The sequence below is a fragment of the Staurois parvus genome, unplaced genomic scaffold, assembly GCF_062004578.1.
Source record: "Staurois parvus isolate SC_StPar_1 unplaced genomic scaffold, SC_StPar_1.0 ptg000354l, whole genome shotgun sequence".
NCBI lineage: Eukaryota > Metazoa > Chordata > Amphibia > Anura > Ranidae > Staurois > Staurois parvus.
Window position 1 is genome coordinate 2,353,342 of NW_028318150.1, and position 20,794 is coordinate 2,374,135.

The following is a 20,794-nucleotide window of genomic DNA, read 5'->3' on the forward strand; positions in this document are numbered from 1 at the left end:
AAAAGTGAGAAAGGAGGCAGGGGAGGTGTCATTGTCAAAGGGGGGAGCAATTTATAAAATAGCAAAATGGCCATACTTTAAAGCAGAACTCCGGTGTGTCCCAGTTGAGGAGGTTTGTATTATCTTGTTCTTTCATATCTCCTGGAAAGGGAATGAGGATAAATCTGTCATGGGGAGATGGATGGCAATAAAAACCTGATTGAGGTTCTAAATCTTCCTCAGGATCCTAGAATTTTTTTTATTGATGTAATTATTTTCCACCTAATTCCCTGTTCTGTCTAAAACCCGTTAAATAACGAAAAAGTGTAATAATAGGAAGTGAGGTGAAATCTCCTCAACAGGGACACTGAGCGCACTACAAAAATGATAGTGGTTATTAGAGCTAAATTTGCTGCTGTCCCCAAGACACCTTTTTTGTAGTTACAGCAGTTTTCTATATACCAAACTTGTTTTAATTGATTGCAATGAGTTAAACTCACAATTTTCCTTGTGTGCCAACATGCTGACATTGGAGTCATGTGTATGAAAGAACTTCAAGACTTTCTGTATTCTCTTTCCTATGCTAAGTTAGATTAAAGCATAGAAACACGGAAAAGTGTCGGCAGAAAAAGACTGAGTGGTCCATCGAGTCTGCCCAGTTTTGTTTGTTTTTGTTTTGTGCCACGCATGTTTGAAGCTATTTACTGTTGACTGGCTCATTACCTCTGCTGGAAGTTTATTCCAAGTATCAACTACTCTTTCAGTAAAATAGTACTTTCTGAGATTAGTTTTGAACTTTCTTCCAGTTAGGTTAAGGTCATGTCCCTGTGATCTTGATAATACTGCCCTCCTGAACCTTGATGATATATTTACTGCCCTACCCCCTTACTGCCCTACCCCCTTGATGATATATTTAAAGGTTTCAATCATGTCTCCCCTTTCTCTTCTTTCCTCCAGACTGTACATGTTACGTTCCTGAAGTCACTCTTGATATGTTTTATTCCTCAGACTTTTTGCCAACAACGTACCCCCAATGTTGTACTCTCTCAATGGATTTTTTTTTTCCCTAGGTGCACTATTTTACATTTAGAAACATTGAACTGCAATTTCCACTTTTTTGACCAATCTTCCAGCAATGCCAAATCATGTTGCATGTTACAGACACCTCCAAAGATATTGACCCTATTGCGCACTTTTGTGTCAGCAAAAAGACAAACCTTACCCAACAAACCTTTAGTTATATCACTTATATATAGATTATATAGAACAGGACCTAGTACAGAGCCTTGTGGTAAACCATTAGTGACTGGTCTCTGTTCCGAGTGAAGCCCATTGACAACCACACTCTGGTATCCATCCTTTAGCCAGCTGCATATCCACTGAACCACCCAAGGGCTAACTCCTAGCTTGTACAACTTTTGTATTAGATCATTATGTGGAACTGTATCAAATGCCTTGCTGAAATCAAGATATGCTATGTCCACAGCGCCAGAGGGGAGGGAGAAGGGAGACACTAATTGGTTGCTAGCAGGGTAATACAGGCTGCACTTTAGACAGATACCTCATGCATAGTCCTTCAAACATATTTCAAATGGGCAATAGGAGTTAGACATTTAATTTTTCAGATTCAGAAGGCAATCTGTGGTTGTTAGTTGATATATACTGATGACAGGCTCAGCTATGTTTTAGCAGTTTAGCTGCAGCCTTGGCTTTGCATAATCGTACAATCTTTTACTGGGATGTATAGACAGCAACATGAGAAGCTTCCTGAGCCCTGAATGTGTTGGACTACTTGCTTCTGAATAGAATAGGATCTCGGGAAACCAGGCAAGCACCTATCCACACTGCAGGTTCAATGACCCTCTGTAGGTCTTGAGAAGCAATGAGCACAGCCCCAAGTCTGGAAGGGCTCAGTGACCTCTTAAAGCAGAACTTTACTCATAACAATTGATAAAATAATGTTCTTTAGCAGGGAACATACATTCCACATTAATTAAGCTTCCAAATTAGTGTGTGCTGTAAATTGCCTTCAGCATTGTTCCTGTTTCTTCTTACTGGAGGCTGCCATTTTGTTGAAGCCCACAGCCCCGAGCAACAGTTAAAGCAAAAATTAAATCCCTCCTATCTTTTTACAGCCTAGCAAGCTGCCATCTATTTGATCTGCAATTGTCATGGAGCTGCATGTATGATCAGTTATAACACAAGTCATTTGTTGGTTTGACAGTTTGGTTGAGCACACAAGCACATGTGACAGATCATTTCATGCTGTCCCTTTTGCTACAACTATCAGGACTTAATTTTTTGACTAAAGTTCCACTTTAACCACTTGCCTTCCGGAAGATTTGCCCCCTTTCATGACCAGGCCATTTTTGTTTTGCGGTGCTGTGCTGCACTACTTTTGACACTTGTATGGTCAACTTTAAGAGGTTTCAACTTTAAGAAAAAAAAGTGGCAACTTCATTGTTTCTTCCATGACAGGTTTCTTTTAAAAATGATATTAAACACAAAAAAAATTTTTTTATATATTGCAGCTTACCACCTCTTTAATGTGGTTGCTTCATTAGTTTTCTTTTTTGACTTTTTAGTTTTTCACAACAGAGGCCAACTTCAAACAACAATCTAGGTTAAATGCACTAGCGTTTTGATGGAAGCCGAAATCTAGCAAACACATTTTAAGCAGCTTCTGCAACAGGTTTTTTTTTTTTCTTCATTTTGAGATAACGTTTTATTAAAATTACATAAATAATATGACCATTGTCAGCACCCGTGTTTAGTGTTAAACACGGTCTCTTAGCCGTGCAACTGCCACTACACTGCTTGATCAGGTAAATTTAAAGAGGTATGATCAAAGCTCTTTTGGACATACTTCTGTGGTTCACGTGAGTGCAATTAGTTCTGTAGTTCTGTGACCCAGATTCATCCCGATAGCAAAGCTAAAGCCTGCTCTTGGCTGGCGTCACAGAGTCGGTCCAGACTCTGCAGGGATCTCAATGATACTATGGGGATATGCCCAGACTGGCGGCTGGCTCAAGCTCTCAGCAGCATGCTGACAGCCTGAGCCAGCCGCTCCTACCCTCTCCACAGTCCAGCTCTTCAGTGAACGCTGGAGGAGCAGAGCAGAGAGCCAGTGACTGATAGTCACTGCCCTCTGCTCATTGAAGACCGAGAACTGAGTGATCACTGGTCATGTCTTATCTCAGTTCTCAGTCTTAGCGCTGGAGGGGCACAGGGATCATCTAAGTGGGTATAATTGTTTTTGTTTTTTTCATATTCTGCACTTTTTTTTAAGTTAAAAAATAATAGACTTAAGCTGCCTATACATGGATAGAAATTCGGCTGGTTCAGCAGGGATCGGATGAATTTTGATCCATGTATGGGCACTGTGGTTGTACAGAAGTCGATCTACTGATTTGACTTTTGTACAAGCGTCCTATTGGGTTTCCCCTACTCAGTCACTGCTGCAGGCTATAGACAGCAGTGCTGATCAGTGTATTCTGACAGCGGGGATGTTTCCACATTGTCAGAATGCAATAGCTCAGCAGAGAGGAATCCTCCATCTACCTTGAATGTGTGGATGGAGGAATCCGGTCTGTTTTTTCTCAACCTGCTTATCTATAGAACCAACTTATCTATAGGCTGCCACCAGATGAAAAAAGTCTTTTAAAAAGATTAAAATAATAATGAAGCCACCACATCTGAGAATTAGTAAGCTGCAATTTAATAAATTTTATTTTTTAGTTTAATACAGCTGAAATCTGGACACACGTGCGGGGATTTGTTTGCATGCGTTCTTTTTATTTTATTAAAGAAATAATAATCTAATTTACAAATCCACTATTCTGTGACTGCAAAGTGAATCTTCCCTTTAGTGACTAAAACAGTAATGGAGATGCTGGGCTTAACACTCATATTGTAGGTAATAGTTTTTGTTCTGGTTTTTTTTTTTTTTTCGTTTTCTTTCGTTTAGCCATAAATCAACCCCCTCCAAGTCATTGTACTCTGACATTGGGACTGAGCCACTGATACATTTTCCAACTGTTCTGTCTGACAAAAATTGATTCAATGATAGAATGATTTTTGTTAAGTAGAGGCAGCCACACACAGTCCATTCTGAACCAGCTGACTTTCGATCCATCTATACCCAGCCTAACTCAATGGACCTCTTGTAAATATCAGTTGTCATTCGCTGACCAGTTTCAGCGTGTGCCAAAGCTAAAATCTGTCCACGTATAGTGGCCTTTAGATGAGTACTAGATCAGTAGGGGTAAGGGAAACTGACAGAACCCTTATAGAAATTGCGTATTTCCATAGTCACATTTAGATTACAGGGAACCCTTTGGTGCTAGGCATTGGAACATTGCCAGCAATTGTATCCCAGTATTCGTGTGATGTCTTGTTCCTCCTTAAGAAGACAACAATTCTGTATAGGATATACATTGGAAATGTTCTGCTTGGGGCGTATTGTAGAAATATCACTTTCCTGCTCATACGAGAGTTTTTCAGGAGTCAATAAATCAATTTGTGACTTTTGATATCCTGATATTGTATGAGAATTTCTGTAGCTTTCTCAGCAAGATTGTGATTAATAATGGCTATTAAACATGATCTAAGGAAAATTGTTCAGATGTTATCTTGCTCTCAGGTCACCAAATAATCATGCCAAAGCCATTACTCCCAGCTATTTTTAAATAGATATAACTGCATACTGTGTGTTTCCAAAGTATAGTCATATATTAAGAAATCCAAAAAGCGTTCAGCAAGACATTTGTAGGACTGTTTGTCAAATCTAAGGGCAAGTCCATGGCTGTTTAATTTTTCTCTGTAAACTGATATGTGACTAGATATCAGTAATGCATGGAGAATGGGCCATTCATCACTCAAGGCCATAAACACTTGGCTCTGAATTATGGCTTCCATGGCTTTCTGCTTCTCATTGCCATTTACCAGATGGGTCTAGAGTCAGATTGCTCCCTCTCTGCCTCTCTGTCATTGCTGCAAGGCCTTTGTATTGCGCCAGTGCTTTCCAACATGGACTTCCTTCATCACTTGATTTTAATTTGTCTTTGATGTTGCGGTCTGGTGTAAGGCTGCAGGCTATTGATTGGGGTGACCGCTTTCCAGCCAGGAAGGTGGTTGGCAGACGTTTAGAAGTACAAGGTATGGGATGTTTTCTTGTCATTAAAGCAATACCTGAGGGCACTCCAGTAACAGCTGCTTACATTGGACAATGCTGAATGATGGAATCAAAAGGCAATTGCTTGAAGGGACTTTGTCACGAAACAAACACCTGTGATAGAAGCAAGTTCCAAGACGATAAACTGGTTAATAGCTGGTTTCCTAGCTTGGCCTAGTAAATGGCTGCTTCAATCAGTGCCTTTTCTCACCAACAGACTGACTTTAAAATGTTGCGCTTGCATCATCATTCCAGCGAGATGACATAGACAAAAATGTAGTTTTTACTGAGATGAAATACTTTCACGTCCATTAAAAGATGACAGGCTAATTATTTTTAGCACAGACTGCAATCTCTGATGAATGAGGTTTTCCCTCTGTTGAAGTGACGAGTGTTTTATTTTCTTGTGGGCTTAGATCTCACAGTGGGAAACTGTGTGTGTACTTGATCCTAGCGCTGCTGATACGTGACCTCCTGCTATTCACATCAGTTTTCTAGTAGGAACATTCCTTGCTACAGCATGTATGCACAAATGGGAAAAAACAAACTTATGATGCTTTTATTTTTAGTTAAAGGAAGTCTTGATAAGTTTTCAAACTTACGTTCCAAAAAAGAGCTTGATCCTTGTCATACAAAAAAAAAAAAAAAAAAATAGGTTGGATATTTTTTAATGCCCAATTTCCCCTTATTTTTTTTTGTATTAGTTTTGAATAAATTGGTCAAGGGTGCATACACCACATACAGTGTTGCTGCAGCCTACTAATTTTTCGGTGGGTGCCAAGTCAGAAATCCCTGCACACTGCAACCCACATTATGTGTGATGTTGTGTGTTTTGGAGTGCCTTTCAAACAGCCACACATCCACATCACATTGGCTGAAATGGGCTTTTAAAAATGTTTAAGGCTCAGTTCACACTGATGCGATGCAATTTTCATGCTGTTTTCAGTGTAAATATATAGTAGGACTTCGATACGACTCTGCATATTCTATGGGGCTAAATCGCATCATAAATTGAACCAAAGTAGCACAGGAACAATTTCCAAAGTTACAAAGTTGCTGAGTCACATTGATGTGAAAAGGCACCATTGAATATAATGTGTTTTCCCTTGTCATGTGATTGTGTGCACTAGTGTGAACCAGCACGAATTCTGATAAAACAAATCTACCAAAGAGAATGTAGAATTATCTATGTCCTATACAATCAAGATGACCTTAGCCTGGCATTTATTACTCTGCTTTGTGTTAGAAAATTGAGAAGTCTTTTATGAGAAGCATTCATAGCTTTATGGAGTCTCCTTCTAGCAGTCTGTCATTTTTGTGTGCTTGTGTTAAGGCTTGTTAACTTTAGTCTGATCTAAAAAGTATGGTAGGTTTATCCACTTCTGTTTCAAAAGAGAGATTGGATACTATTCTGTTTTGTACTTCAAATTTTTATTACTGCTCAGGTGGAGCCAAAAAGTAACACGAAACTAGTATGTTGTGGTGTCAACCTTGTAGCATATGAAGTGAGAAACTGTGTTTGGGAAAGCAGGATTATTATTTTTATTATTATAATACAGGATTTATATAGCGCCAACAGTTTGCTCAGCGCTTTACAATATAACGGGGGACAATACAGCAACAATACAGTTCAATACAAGAGGGATAGGAGGGCCCTGCTCCTTGGAGCTTACAATCTAGGAGGGAGGGGCTAGTGGTACAAAAGGTAGTAACTGTGGGGGATGGACTGGTTGGAAGAATAGAAGATTCCATTATTAGCTGAGGGCAGCATAGGCTTCCCTGAAGAGATAGGTTTTCAGAGATCGCCTAAAAGTGAGCAGAGTAGGCGATAGTCTGATAAATTGGGGTAGAGACTTCCAGAGGATGGAGGAAGCTCTGGAGAAGTCCTGGAGACGAGCATGGGAGGAGGAGACAAGGGAGCTAGAGAGTAGGAGGTCGTGGGAGCAGTGGAGTGGACGGTTTGGGTGGTATTTGGAGACAAGATTGGTGATGTAATTTGGGGCAGAGTTATAAATGGCTTTATATGTTATTGTTAATGTTTTGAATTTTATCCATTGGGTAATGGGAAGCCAGTGGAGGGATTGGCAGAGAGGGGTGGCAGATACAGAACGGTTAGTAAGGTGGATGAGTCTGGCAGCAGCATTCATGATAGACTGAAGAGGGGATAGCCTGCGATTAGGTAGGCCAATGAGGAGGAAGTTACAATAGTCAAGGCGAGATATAACATGGGAGTGAATAAGTTGCTTAGTGGTTTCTGAGGTTAGGAACGGGCGTATCTTGGAGATGTTGTGGAGGTGAAGTCTGCAAGATTTGGACAGTGAAAGGATTTGGGGCTGAAAGGACAGATGGGAGTCTAGGATTACACCTAGTACCCTGGCATGAGGGGAGGGAATGATGATTGTGTTATTAATCTTGATGGAGAAGTCAGGGGAGGGGGTACGGGCTGGGGGGAATACTAAGAGCTCAGTTTTGGAAAGATTGAGTTTGAGGAAGTGGAGTGACATCCATGCCGATATGTCGCTTAGTAGGTTAGTAATGCGAGAGGAGACTGAAGGGGTGAGGTGAGGGGTAGAAAGATAGATGATACAGAACTGTGTGTTTGGGGTGCAGGACAATACAGAACTGTGTATTGGGGTTATTTTTTTGATCTGGACAGTTAGTCTGTTATTTTTCCCATTTCCTTTAACATACCAAGCTGTCTGGACAAAGTGGCAGAAAGAGGGTTGAGGCAAATCTGGGGTGCTTTAAATGATCAGCTTTTTTTCATTTGTATAAAATCTTTATCTCAAAAGGAAATAAACTCTTGTTGTAACTGCTAAAAATGTGTTAGTTGGAGTTTAGCTTTAAGGTCCCATTCACTCTTGCATGTCCAGGAACATGCGCAGAATCACACATTTCCACACTTTCTCAGAATGCACACAAACTGCAAGTCACGCTTGCAAAGCCATTCATTTTTTAATGGCAACGCAAATATGGTTAAGAGATGGGCATTTTGTCAACTGACAAAACATGAGCACGCGTGAAACGTTCAAATCGGAATGAGGCAAACAGAGATGCCCCTGGTACCTTTTTCATAGCCTTTTTTGAGTTTGGGCAAGAACACAGAGGCCCCATGATCCCCTATTGCCCGGGGGCCCCATGAGTTGTCCGCCCCTGCACAGATGTGAATGGGGCTTTAATTTATTATTCATGTCCATTTAAATTTGCTAGTGCATTGAACACTACCCTCTCCCCAGATTGACAATGCTGCTATCCAAGGGTGATTCCATTGTTCTTCCATCCAGCATCAAGAAACCTTAAGGCAGGTAAGGGTGTTACTGGCCAGATCACCTGAGCAAAATAAAGGGAAACAAGAAACTACACCGTGTTCCAAATTATTATGCAAAGGATATTTTTCTCATTTACCTAAATAATTGATGTAAATAACAGTCAGCATAATTCTCATGTTATCAACTATTAAGAGTACAATTCAAATTTTATTGAACAAACCTCCTAATGATAACAGGATTTTTTTTTAACATAAAAAACTTACAATGCACTGTTCCAAATTATTACGCACAGTAAGTTTCAAAACATTTTATAGGTTGTAAAGAACTGAAAATTGTCATTTGTTGTGTTTGCAGCATATTTACTGAAATCAAAAGCTATTTAAATCAACCTGTTAACATTTTAACTTTTTAAACATTTTAACAGGTCACGTTACATTGTAACATAGGACCCCTTATTTGATAGCAGCTGCACAAGTCTTGCATCCATTGAACTTGTGAGTTTTTGGACAGTTTCTGCTTGAATTTGTTTGCAAGATGTCAGAATAGCCTCCCAGAGCTGCTGTTTGGATGTAAACTTCCTCCCACCCTCGTAGATCTTTTGCTTGAGGATGCTCCAAAGGTTCTCAATAGGATTGAGGTCAAGGGAGGATGGAGGCCACACCATGACTTTCTCTCCTTTTATCTCCATAGCAGCCATTGATGCAGAGGTATTCTTTGCAGCATGAAATGGTGCATTGTCATGCATGAAGATGATTTTATTACGGAAAGCATAGTTCTTCCTTCTGTACCAGGGAAGAAAGTGGTCAGTCAAAAACTCCACATACTTTGCAGAGGTCATCTTTACACCTTCGGGGACCTTAAAGGGGCTGACCAGCTCTGTTCCCATGATTCCCGCCCAAAACATGACTCCACTACCGCCTAGCTGACGTAGCAGCCTTGTTGGAACAGGGTGGCCATCCACCAACCATCCACTACTCCATCCATCTGGACCATCCAGGGTTGCACGGCACTCATCAGTGAACAGGACTGTTTGTTTGAAAATTAGTCTTCATGTATTTTTCTGCCCAATGCAGCCGTTTCTGCTTGTGAGCATTGGTTAGTGGTGGCCGAATAGAAGGTTTATGCACAGTTGCAAGACTCTGGAGGACTCTACACCTTTGATGTCCGTGGGACTCCAGAAGCACCAGCAGCTTCAAATATATGTTTGCTGCTATGTAATGGTATTTTAGCAGCTGCTCTCTTGATCCGATGCATGGATCTGGCAGAAATCTTCCTCAATGTGCCTTTATCTGCACGAACCCGTCTGTGCTCTGAATCAGCCACAAATCTCTTAATAGTGCGATGATCACACTTACGTTTTCGTGAAATATCTAATGTTTTCATACCTCGTCCAAGGCATTGAAATATTTCACTCTTTTCGGCAGCAGCGAGATCCTTTTTCTTCCCCATATTGCTTGAAAATGGCGCTCTGCTTAATAACGTGGAACACCCTCCTTTAGTAGTTTTTCCTTAAATTGGGCTCACCTGCCAATCTAATTATCACAGGTGTCCGAGATTGTTTTCAGTGATTAAAAGAGCCCTGACACACAATGCCATCCATGAGTTACACTGAAAAACAAAATATTTAATCTTTGTGACACTTAAATAGAATTTGCATAATAATTTGGAACAGGGTGTAATGTAGCCACCACCTATGTGATTGGTAAGCTGCAATATGTTAAATTATGGTTTTTGGGTTTAATACGGCTTTAAGTATCACAACTGCAGTTGCTATGTTTCAGAGGGGGTTTGGGACAGTTTTAGGAGTAGTTAAAGTGATTCTAAAGGCTGAAGGTTTTTTTATTTTACCTTTTATGCATTGTATGCTTGAAGGTTAAAAAAACTCTTCAGTGTTCTGCCCACCCGCTCTCCCCTCTGTACTCCCCTGAGCCTGATCCCAATCCAACGATGTGCGGGAGAGCAGACACTCTCCCAAGTCTCTGCTTCCTTACTGGCTTAGACACATCAGCGGGAGCAATTGGCTGTCATTCACAGCCAGTGAGGAGGGAGTGGGGAACGGGGCTGAGCCACATTCTGTGTGTCTCATAGATAAACAGAGGTGGCTCGGGAGCAAGCAGGCTTAAGTGCCCCCAGAGTAAGCAGCTTTCTGGGGACACTTAGCAGGGGGGAGGGACCAAGAGCATCGGAGGGTGACCAGAAAAGAGGAGGATATGGGCCCCTCTGTGCAAAACTATTGCACAGAGTGGATAAGTATGACATGTTTGTTATTTAAAAAAATAATAGGACCTTTTTTACAATCACTTTAAACTTAGGCTGTAATTCTACTTTAATATGTGACCTTTATACTACCTGCTAGGAGTTGTGTTCTGTCTGGTTGGTAAGGGCAGCATAGACCCTTTCAGATTCATAATGTACCTTTAGTTCTATATTGCTATGGCTGGGCACAGGTCACCTTATATATGGTGTACAGATTGCTGCTGCCAGACTCAAGATTGGTAACCTCAAAGAAAGCAGGCGTGAAGGTGGCAAGTTCTTAACTGCAGGTATTGCCAGGTTCAGGCGCATACTGTAGACTGCCAGGTAATGCTATGAAGGATTTCTGAGCAGATGAAAATAAGGCTTATTTATATGTTGATGAAATCTGCAGGGGAATGAGTAATAACCCTAGCAGGACATGAAGGCCTGCCTGAGTACTTGCATGAGGCTTTCCTGACAGCTAATCAGAGTGTTGATTAATTCCTCCATTTTCTAGGTTGTATGCTACTTTTTCCTGATTCCATTTTCATATGCAGCTGTACAAGCCAGACTGCTGTTCGTCTTTCTCAGTTTGGAGGGCTAGTAAAATGAATTCATGGAATTCGGATGCTACAATGATTACTGTAATAACTGCACATCTGTTATTAACTGTAGCTAGTCAGGTATTTGTATTTTATGTTCAGTAGAACAGGCTGATCACAGTAATGAAGCGGAGTGTGGCTTGTTAAAATTTGTGTCCTCTTAAGCAGACCATAGAGGAGTCATTTTTTTTTCTGTTAAACCAGCGGGTTAAACGAAAAAAAAAAAAAAAACCCTTGACATAGTCCTCCCCAAGACTTCCCCACCGTCTGAATGATCCACGCTGCTGACTATAGCCTGCGACGCTGATTGAGCAGGAAAAATTCGACAGGCTGGTTATATAGAAGTTATGTCGACTTCTCTACAACCAGCCAGCCCATAATTGGATCAAATTTCGACTGGTCCTCGCTGAACTATCTGAATTTCATTTTATGTATGACCAGCTTTAGGGAAGGGTTAGTACTTCTGTCAAGTTGTGTTTTTTTTTTCTGTTTTTGTTTTTTTGTTTTCCATCTGCTGTCTGTGTTCTTGTTAGCTAGTTTTTCTCTTTCAGTTTTCTTGGTTATCATTGTCATTGAAATGGAAAATGACAGGAAAACCAAAACTTTACAGTTGTCACCAGAGCCTGAACAGGATGCAAATGCCCTCACTTTGTTGGGGTTTCCTTTTACTTCCTGTTGTATCTGTGTCTCTGGAACGGGACATATAGATAAATGGCCCCAATGTGACTGACAACAAAAACAAACGGTTAGGGTTTTAGCCCATCCCTACTTTATCCAAAACTAGAAAAAGCTTCTATACATAAACTTTACTAATAACGATCTCTGTGAGCTGTTGTGCCCTGAGGATGGATATACAGTGTTCTAGTTGAAAAAATGTATAAAAGAAAAAAAAAATGACCCCAGGCCTTTAAAAACTTGTAGGTGCATTATGGTATGCATTTCTCTTAGTTATTCAAATCTATGGGGTATATTTACAAAGAAGTGAATGTGATTTGCTGCAGGTCCTGCATTCTGGTGCCTGTTTTTTCAGTTAGTCTATGTTCACACTGGCCTGCACAGGAAAATTCAGCAGTTTACCATGCAGGCAGCTGTCAGCGTGAGCATTGGGAAGGAGTGTGCACATTACATTACTTTTTTTTTTTTTTTACTTGAAGTGTCACAAAGTGACATTCTTGTCTTTGCACAGCAGCACTGTCAGTGCAGTGCCATCCAGTGTGAAAAATGCAGACCTGCTGCAGTTTTCTGCACTGCACCACATCTTACACCAGTGTTGTGGTATAACTCGAATGCATGGAAAACTACTGTTTCACATGTGACCTGCACTTATTCAGTGTGGAAAAATGTAGGGTATTTCACATTGTTTGAACAAGCCTTTACAATGATAGAATCACCTGCAGTGAATGCCACATTGACTGCTTTATAAATATGCCGCTATGAGTGCTTTAATGCTGCCGTGCTGGTCAGGTGCAGTGCAATGAACCTGCAGTTTTCATGTGGTTTACACGCATTTTTCCAAAGACTTCTGTTAGATTGGGCATGCTAGTCCTGTATACTACATCTTTGGGGTGCTTTCTGAAAACGCAGAAAAGCTGCCATCTAATAGAAGTCTATGGCACAGCCCTGGTAACCTGCATGAAAACCATGTGCACACTAAGCTGCACCTCCACAAACGCCTGTAATGAAGTTTATTGGTATTAATGCTCCGCAAACGCCTTCCAGGCATTTGAGGCGCGTCACCATAGACCTGAATGGGAGGCTTCAACTCCTCCTGACTTGATATGAGGCGGCAATTTTGCCGCAACACGACGCTAATACTTCAGTGTGAACAGCACTGTGTGCTGCCATGTGTAGAATTTTCATAGGCGTTTGAGGAGCGTTAAAAACGCTTCCCGAACGCCTGCTAACAAAACTAGTGTGAACTTAGCCTTACATTAAAGTCGCACGATTTTAAAATCGGGGGGACCTGTCGATTTTCAGTTGCAATTTGCAAGACATCTGATATAGATGTCTATGCTAATCGCAACAAAAGTGCATTCACTATTTTAGAAATCGATGCGGCTCCGACCAAGTCGGGACCGCAACGATATGACTGCTCCAATAGCGGACAATAGGGTGCAACTTGGCTTATTATTTGCAAGTCGCATGGCATGCAAATTGCATGCAAAATTGCACCCAATGTGACCGGGTTGTTAGTGTGTACCCAGTATGTTGCTTAGAGAATATTCATTTGTTGCCAGCAATTGTATAAGAAAATACTGTAACCCTAAAAAGTGTCATTCCAGATAATCATAGAAAAGAAAATGGATCAATAAAAGCATGGCTTGTGTGTTAGAGTACTCATGAGAGACTCATGCCCTTTATAATGGAATAGCAGTTGATCAAGGTCAGTGAGGTTAAACTGTTGAGCAGATTGCAGAACAATAAAAGTGATCTGTGTCAGTCTGGTGTTGCTGTGTAGTCACAGGTCAGATTGACTTGGCTAGACCTCCTATACTCGCTCATGTCAGGCTAAAGCTCAGCATTATCCACTACAAGTAAGAACAGCTGACAACGGAAAGCTTCTGGCATTTCAACATCTCTTTACCAGTTGGTAAATACTGTACATGTTATAACAATCAGCACAAGAGAAGAACAGCCAAGACTTCAAATCAATGTTTTGCCATTTGATTCCATTAGAAGAAACACTATTGATTTGATGTCTGCAGATAATCCTTTAAATGTATTAATGCTATAAGTGGGAGGACAAATATACTTAGAACAATTCCATCTTCTTTTTTTTTAATCAGAAATGTTTCTTAAATTACATCTGTACACTTTTTTTTCATTCCCAATCACAGAGCCGAAGCAATGCCTCCCTGTCATAGCTTGTTATCAGTAAAGTTGCCACTGTCAGATTACATGAAAAAGATAAATGAATGCTAAGTTCACAAAAGCAATGTCTAGTACATGTTCGGCACTTGAATTCTGACTTTCTTACCACTGTATAGCAATGTAACCAGGAGAGCTTTCCACCAGATGTCCTGCTCTTGGAAGTAAATCTGCACTTTGGTAAAAGAAAACTAGCAATATAAGCTCTGTGGGCTGAGCAAGAGAAATCAATTGTTTTCCCATACCACGCTAAATCTACACTGCTGGCTATTGTATTGAGTCAGTTCATCTGTGACTGCAACTGATTTGATGCAATTGCTGTTCATCTGATAATTATCCAGCCGTCTCCTTCAATTTTGAATTAGGGCTTGTTCACACTTGACTGTTTTACCAACACTTGCCAAACGCCCCTATAGCGTTTGGCAAGCATTGGTCCGGCGTTTGCGGAGCGTTTTTTAACGCTCGGCAAATGCTCCACAAACGCTGCATGCACGGTTTAGCGGTGGTTGCTAGGCGTTTGCCGAGCGTTAAAAACGCTCCGCAAATGCCTATAATGAAGTTTAAATGGTGTTACCGCTCCGCAAACGCGCCGCAAACGCTGGCCGGGGGTTTGCAGAGCGGCACTATAGACTAGAATAGGAGGCTTCAACGCCTCCTGACTCGACCAGAGGCGTCCGGTTTTCCGCGACGCTAACGCTCCCATTAGAACAGCACTATGTGTTGCAATGTGCAGAATTGTCAGAGGCGTTTGGGAAGCGGCAAAAACGCTTCCAAATGCCTCTCTGCCGCCTGCACACAACGCTAGTGTGAACGTAGCCATAGACTTTTGATGAGCTAGGTAGTGATGACAGAGCCACCCATGACTTGAATTTTGGCCAATTGAGCAAGAATCTTTCTAAATTTGAGATGTGTATGGCCAGCTTAAGGTGGTTCTAGAGTCTGAAGTTTTTTTTTACCTTCATGCATTCTATGCATGAAAGTAAAAAACCTTTAGGGTGCAACTCCCTCTCGCAGCCCCCCCTAATAATCACCTAAACCCAATCCCAATCCAAATCCAGTGATGTGCACAAGAGCAGAAGGCTTTCCCGGTACGCTCTCTTCTTATTGGCTGAGGCACAGGCAATAAATCACAGCCAGTGAGGAGGGAGCCAGGGGTGGGACTGAGCCACAGTCTGTGTGTCATAGATACACAAAGGCGGGTCAAGAGCTTGCACTCACGAGTGCCCCCAGAGCAAGCAGCTTGTTCGGGGGGCACTCGGCAAGGGAAGGGACAAGAATCACCAGAGGGGTAACCGAGAAGAGGTGGATCAGGGCTGCTCACCATGTTTATTACTTTCAAGAAAAAAAACAAAAGGCTTTAGAACCACTTTAAAGTGGTTCTAAAACCTATACATTTATTTTCTTAATGCATTCTCTGCATTAAGGTAACAAATCTTTAGGTAGCAGTGTCATCCCCATTATACCTAATGTGATCATGCGATCCAGAACAGTTGTGCACAGCTTTAAAAGCTCTCAGCATTCTCACATGTTTTGCTGAGGCCATTGGCTCCTGCTGCTGTCTGTCAAATCGTGTGATGCAGGAGCGGGGCCAAGCCATGCTGTGTGTGTCTATGGACACTGGCAGTGTAGCTCAGGATCAAGTCCGCAGGTGTGCCACCATAGAAAGCAACTTCCTTTGGTGACACACCGAGAAGAGAAGCCAGGAATGCTGGCGGGGGACCCCAGAAGAGGAGTATCAGGGCTGCTTTGTGCAATGCTATTGCACAGAGCAGGCAAGTATAACATGTTATGTAAAAAAAACAAAAACTTACATTTAAATTGAACTTTGCAATCACTTTTTACGTGTTGCGCTGTCATTCCCTGGGACCCCCTAAAATCCTATGCAAATATCAAAATATTAAAGGTTTGCATTTGCATAAGGGGTGGTACATCCAATGTCTTTATGCTGGCCATACAAATCCACTACTGTAGCAGTGCAGGTAATTGAACAGTTAGATGCAGGTTAGATTTTTTAGTTGAAACCATACTGCAGTACCCCATGTAGATTTGTCCGTTCCTTGTTTTATTGTTTTATTTTTTTATTTTTTTTCATTAATAGAAAGGTCATTGGTGTTAGAAGTCATCAGCATTAATGGGAAGATATTGTACAAGGCACAGTCATACATCACTTTCCATCGTCGCATTCATAGAGGCTTAACAAGAACACGTAGGAAACTGGATCATTCACCAGTAGCTGACGTTGCATTAAATCTCTGTACTGTGCACTTCACATAAATCTCCATCTGTGCCATATGATTCTTAATCTTAATGAAGAAATGCACAACTGAAGCAATAGAATGTTTTCCTTTGCCCTATTTGCTAGAAAGCAGGTCAGTATTTATTTTTAGTTATAAAGCAACTGCTTATGAGAGATATCCAAGTAAGTCAGACATCCCTATCTGCGTCCTTGTTCTACGTCATTGACTCAAAGCAGAGAAGTATGATGGACAGGAACCTGAAGTTGTCAGATTGAGGTCTGCAGTGGCAGCCTTTGTTTCTTAGAAAATGTTTCTTTTTAATGTTTTACTGAATAATCTGAAATGTTGGTGCGGCAGGCAAAACATAAATTAAAAGACATATGTTTTACCCGCCAACTGATTTGTAAATCTGACCATGCAGTCCTGAGATTTACTTGGCCATGTCAGAGCAGAGCCAGATAGGTGACCTGACTTCTTTCCCTAATGCCATTAACTATCACAGTTCTGCTCCCTCCAGCCTGTGATTAGACAGGCTATGACTGTTGCCTGTGGGACAGATATTTTCTCAAACTCTGTAAGAAAGCAAATATAATTTGTATCGGTATTGTAAAAAGCTCATGAAGGCCAATTCCTCAAATTTGGGATCCATAGCCAGAATATCAATTGAGCGTCGGCTCTGCATCAAATATAAATGGTGGTGATGATGGTTTCTAAAGGCCTCTGAAAAATTGTGGTTCTCCACCAACAGCAATAAAAGGAAGCTTTCAATGTTTATGAATAAAAGAAGACCAATGGAGCTATTCTAGAACAGGGGTCTCCAAACTTTCTAAACAAAGGGCTAGTTAACTGTCCTTCAGTCTTTAGGGGGGCCAGACTGTGGCCATTGAGAGAAGAAAAGGTCCCGTCATCAGTGGGGAAAAAAACAGTGCTCCATGGGAAGAATTTGCCCCATAATTGGTGTCAATGGGAGGAATTGTGTCCTATCATTGGGAAGACCTGTGCCCCTTCATCTTGTCTTTGGGGAAAATTATTCCCCATTGCTGGTATCAGTGGATGAAATTTTGCCCCAAAAGCCAGATAAAAGCAAGCAGAGGGGCCACATCAAGCCCCCAGGCTGCAGTTTGGAGACCATTTCTCTAGAAGTTCAGGAAGTCTTGTGTAGTTTTTCATTGAACCTGGAGTTCTACTTTTGACCTAAAAGAGGAGACCGTTTGTTGAAAATGGGAGCAGAAGAATTTAGGTTTAGAGCAGACTGTATCAATAACACAGGAACAGGTTCTGGGCCCATGGTTACATTATGAACAACACACATTTATCAATTTGTCAGCTGATGTATCACTTTATATTCCAAATACAATTATAATTTTCATTTCCTGCATGCGGTAGCGTGGAATGCTATGATCATTGTGACAAACAACTGTAAACTTAATTAGCTTATTACAGCTACAAAAACAAATAAAGCTGAAGTAATTCAGCGCTGTTAATTTTCTGATTACTGCTTTAGAGGACTGTTGTCTATAAATGTAGCCGATCTCGCCTCAGTTAGTTTTTGAAATAAGCCTGTTCCTTCTTTCTCGTCTATTTGACAGGCTACAAGATGACAGCAATTTAGTTACTTTGTTTCCGCTGCTGTCAGTGAAATAGCCAGAGACACCTCACTTATTTCACCAGCCGCCTTATAAAATGCCCTTGTCTCTTGTATTTCCTTAACAGGATAATCGGCAATAAAACATCAGAATGCTAGAAAACCAAGCCGACCGATTATCGGAGAAATCAATATGATTTTCAGTCTCCCTCTTCTATTTTGACATCTTGTTTTTCTTGAAACATCCCGCGGCATCTTAAATTAATTGAAAAGCATTTTGGTAGATTCATTTGAAGAGACAAATCTTTAAGGAGACCTGTCAGAAATAAATATAGAGCTCCTTCTGAAACTACTAGTTACCTGCCATGCTGATCTTGTGGCTTCCTTTGAGTAACTGTATACTGTTTGGCTAAAACTATTGAAGACAGAGGATTAGCACTACTAGCAGTTTTACAAAGGTGTCCGTAATTTCAGCCTACATATTTTTTTCAGTGGATGGAGTAAAACCAATGTGGTTATATGAGGTCTGAATAAATAAGTGATCAATGTATACAACCGTTCTGTCTTGACTATTGGATACCCCATCTTCCATGTTTGTGGGTACATTTTTCTGTATGCAGTTCTTTGTTCTTCCCACACCGGCCTTGCAGCATCAAGCCCCAAACCAGTGTTTCTGGATTTGGCACTGTTATGGAATGGCTATGAAAATGCAAAAAAAAAAGGCAACTAGCATTAGTAATACAAGTGTGCCATTTTATTTAATTAAAGAGGAACTCCGGGCAGAAACCTTTTTGTGTCTTAAGTGCTGGTGGTTTCATACCTTCAGCCAAGATCTTGATCATCCCCCCCCCCTTCAGTATATTTTCACTGAGAAAATTGAAGTGCATTATTTGAATCACAGGCTTTCTTGGTTTTGTAAGACCGGTGGCTGTATTCCCGCAGCGATCAGTCTTGTCTCTGACCCACTGTAGTTTCTTACAGCGAACAGGGACGCAGTTCCGTTCTGTCATCTCGAAGTTGTCGATACAAATGTGGTGTCCATTGTAGTTGCTTAAAATAGAACTCCGGTCAAAATTTTATTTTCCCATGCAATGGGGCTCTGCCTGCACTGCATGTGTTGACTGCTCATTTTGTCCAGGGTTTCAGGGAAAAGCTATACTTACCCCGTCCTATGATCCTCTGGAAAACAGCCCCCCCATCCAGCGGTGAACTGTTCTGCTGTCCTCATGTCCGGAGCCGGTCTATGGGCATGATGACTTCACAGCACAGTCTATTCACAAGACCACTATCATGTGGGGGGGATACAGAAGCAGCTGGGATCGATCTTTGAAGGATTGGCAGATTAGGTAAGTATATCTCTGCTTTCCGATCCCCAGGACAAAAGCAGCGTTTAATCCATACAGTACTGGCACAGCCCTACTGCATGGGAAAATAACAATTTTGCCTGGAATTATTCAATTGATTTAGGTGCTACTTAAGCTGGCCATACATGGATCATTTTTTTTCATTCAACCTGCATACTGAATGAAAAAACTGACCCAATTCCCCTAGCCACACATTCGAGGTGGATGGGGTAATCCTGCCTACTGCACAATTGTATTCCGACAATCAGGAGACATCACTACCACCAGAATACACTGATCAGTGCTGCAGCCTATTGCCTACATTGCTATCAAGTGTTTTTTGCTTTTTTTTTTCCAACAAGGTGGTTGTACAGAAGTCAGATCAGTGGATCAACTTCTGTTCAACCACAGTGGCCATACATGGATCAAAATTAGGCCATTCTGAATTGGCTGAATTGCGATCCATGTATTGTCAGCTTTACATGTTAGGGATTACTTTAGGCAACGTATCTTGAAGCAATGTATGGTTTAGTAATGGGATTATCTAAAGTTTCTTGTTCCTTGCATATGTTGGCCTAATATGGCATTTACCTTAATGTAATTTCAGCAGACATTTTTCATGTATCTTTAGATTTGCAGATGTCATTAAAATAATAAAAAGCGATCCTTTCTTAAAGGTCTTTGTTCAGGCATTTCCTCTCCTAGGGTAACCATGTCCTGTCCCTGTCTCCCAGTTGTGTTTCTGTGTCATCACCCTGTCACATGGGCTTCCGATAGAGACTCCAAGTGATTGTTTCAATGCACAAGGCATGATCCCCTGTATTGACCATCAGGAAACCGCCTTACAGAATGCCATGTAACTGTCACTGGAGTGCACACCTGTAGACAGGAAGTGGCTGCAAAGAGGCTGCGGCATCATATCAGCAGCACAGAAATGCTACGATGGATTGAAAAAAGGTGAATAAAAGGTGTGATTTATTTCATACTTACCATCTATGTTAAAGTGATGGCCATTTTTAAAGCTGCATTCTGGAATAAGCAAATATTGTCTAAATAAAAGGCATGTGTATTTTTACTTGAATCTTGATATAGTGTTTGTATTTTTTCCAATTCTGTGCAGTAATCCAGCATGAAACTTTGCCTCTGCAGAAGCTTCCGGTTATAAATGCTGGTCGCTGCTGCCTTTTTTCCATACTGAAAGGTCTTATCTCCACCCCCCTGTAGTTTTTCAGGCAGCCATAGTGAGAGTGCTGAGTCCTTCTTGCATCTCTGCTCTATGAAGGGTTTGCTAAGGCATATGGTGCACACAAACAGGATTTTTATCCTTTGTAACTATTGAGGAAGATTGGTTCCTGAAGTTTCCTTACCAATTCATCTGTGTTGCTCAATGCACAGTAATGCAAAAGCAAAGGTTGTATATGCAATGATCTGTGAGGATAAAATATGACTGCCCCATGTGCATACATATATTACTGCAAATTAAAAAAAATAGTACTCACTAAT

At 41.1% G+C, this 20,794-nt stretch overlaps 1 protein-coding gene across 2 annotated transcripts in view; it reads left to right on the top strand.

Moving 5' to 3' along the window:
* Nucleotides 1–20,794, top strand: part of MCC (MCC regulator of Wnt signaling pathway) — a 540,260-nt gene that overhangs the window by 314,888 nt on the left and 204,578 nt on the right. The window lies entirely within an intron of this gene.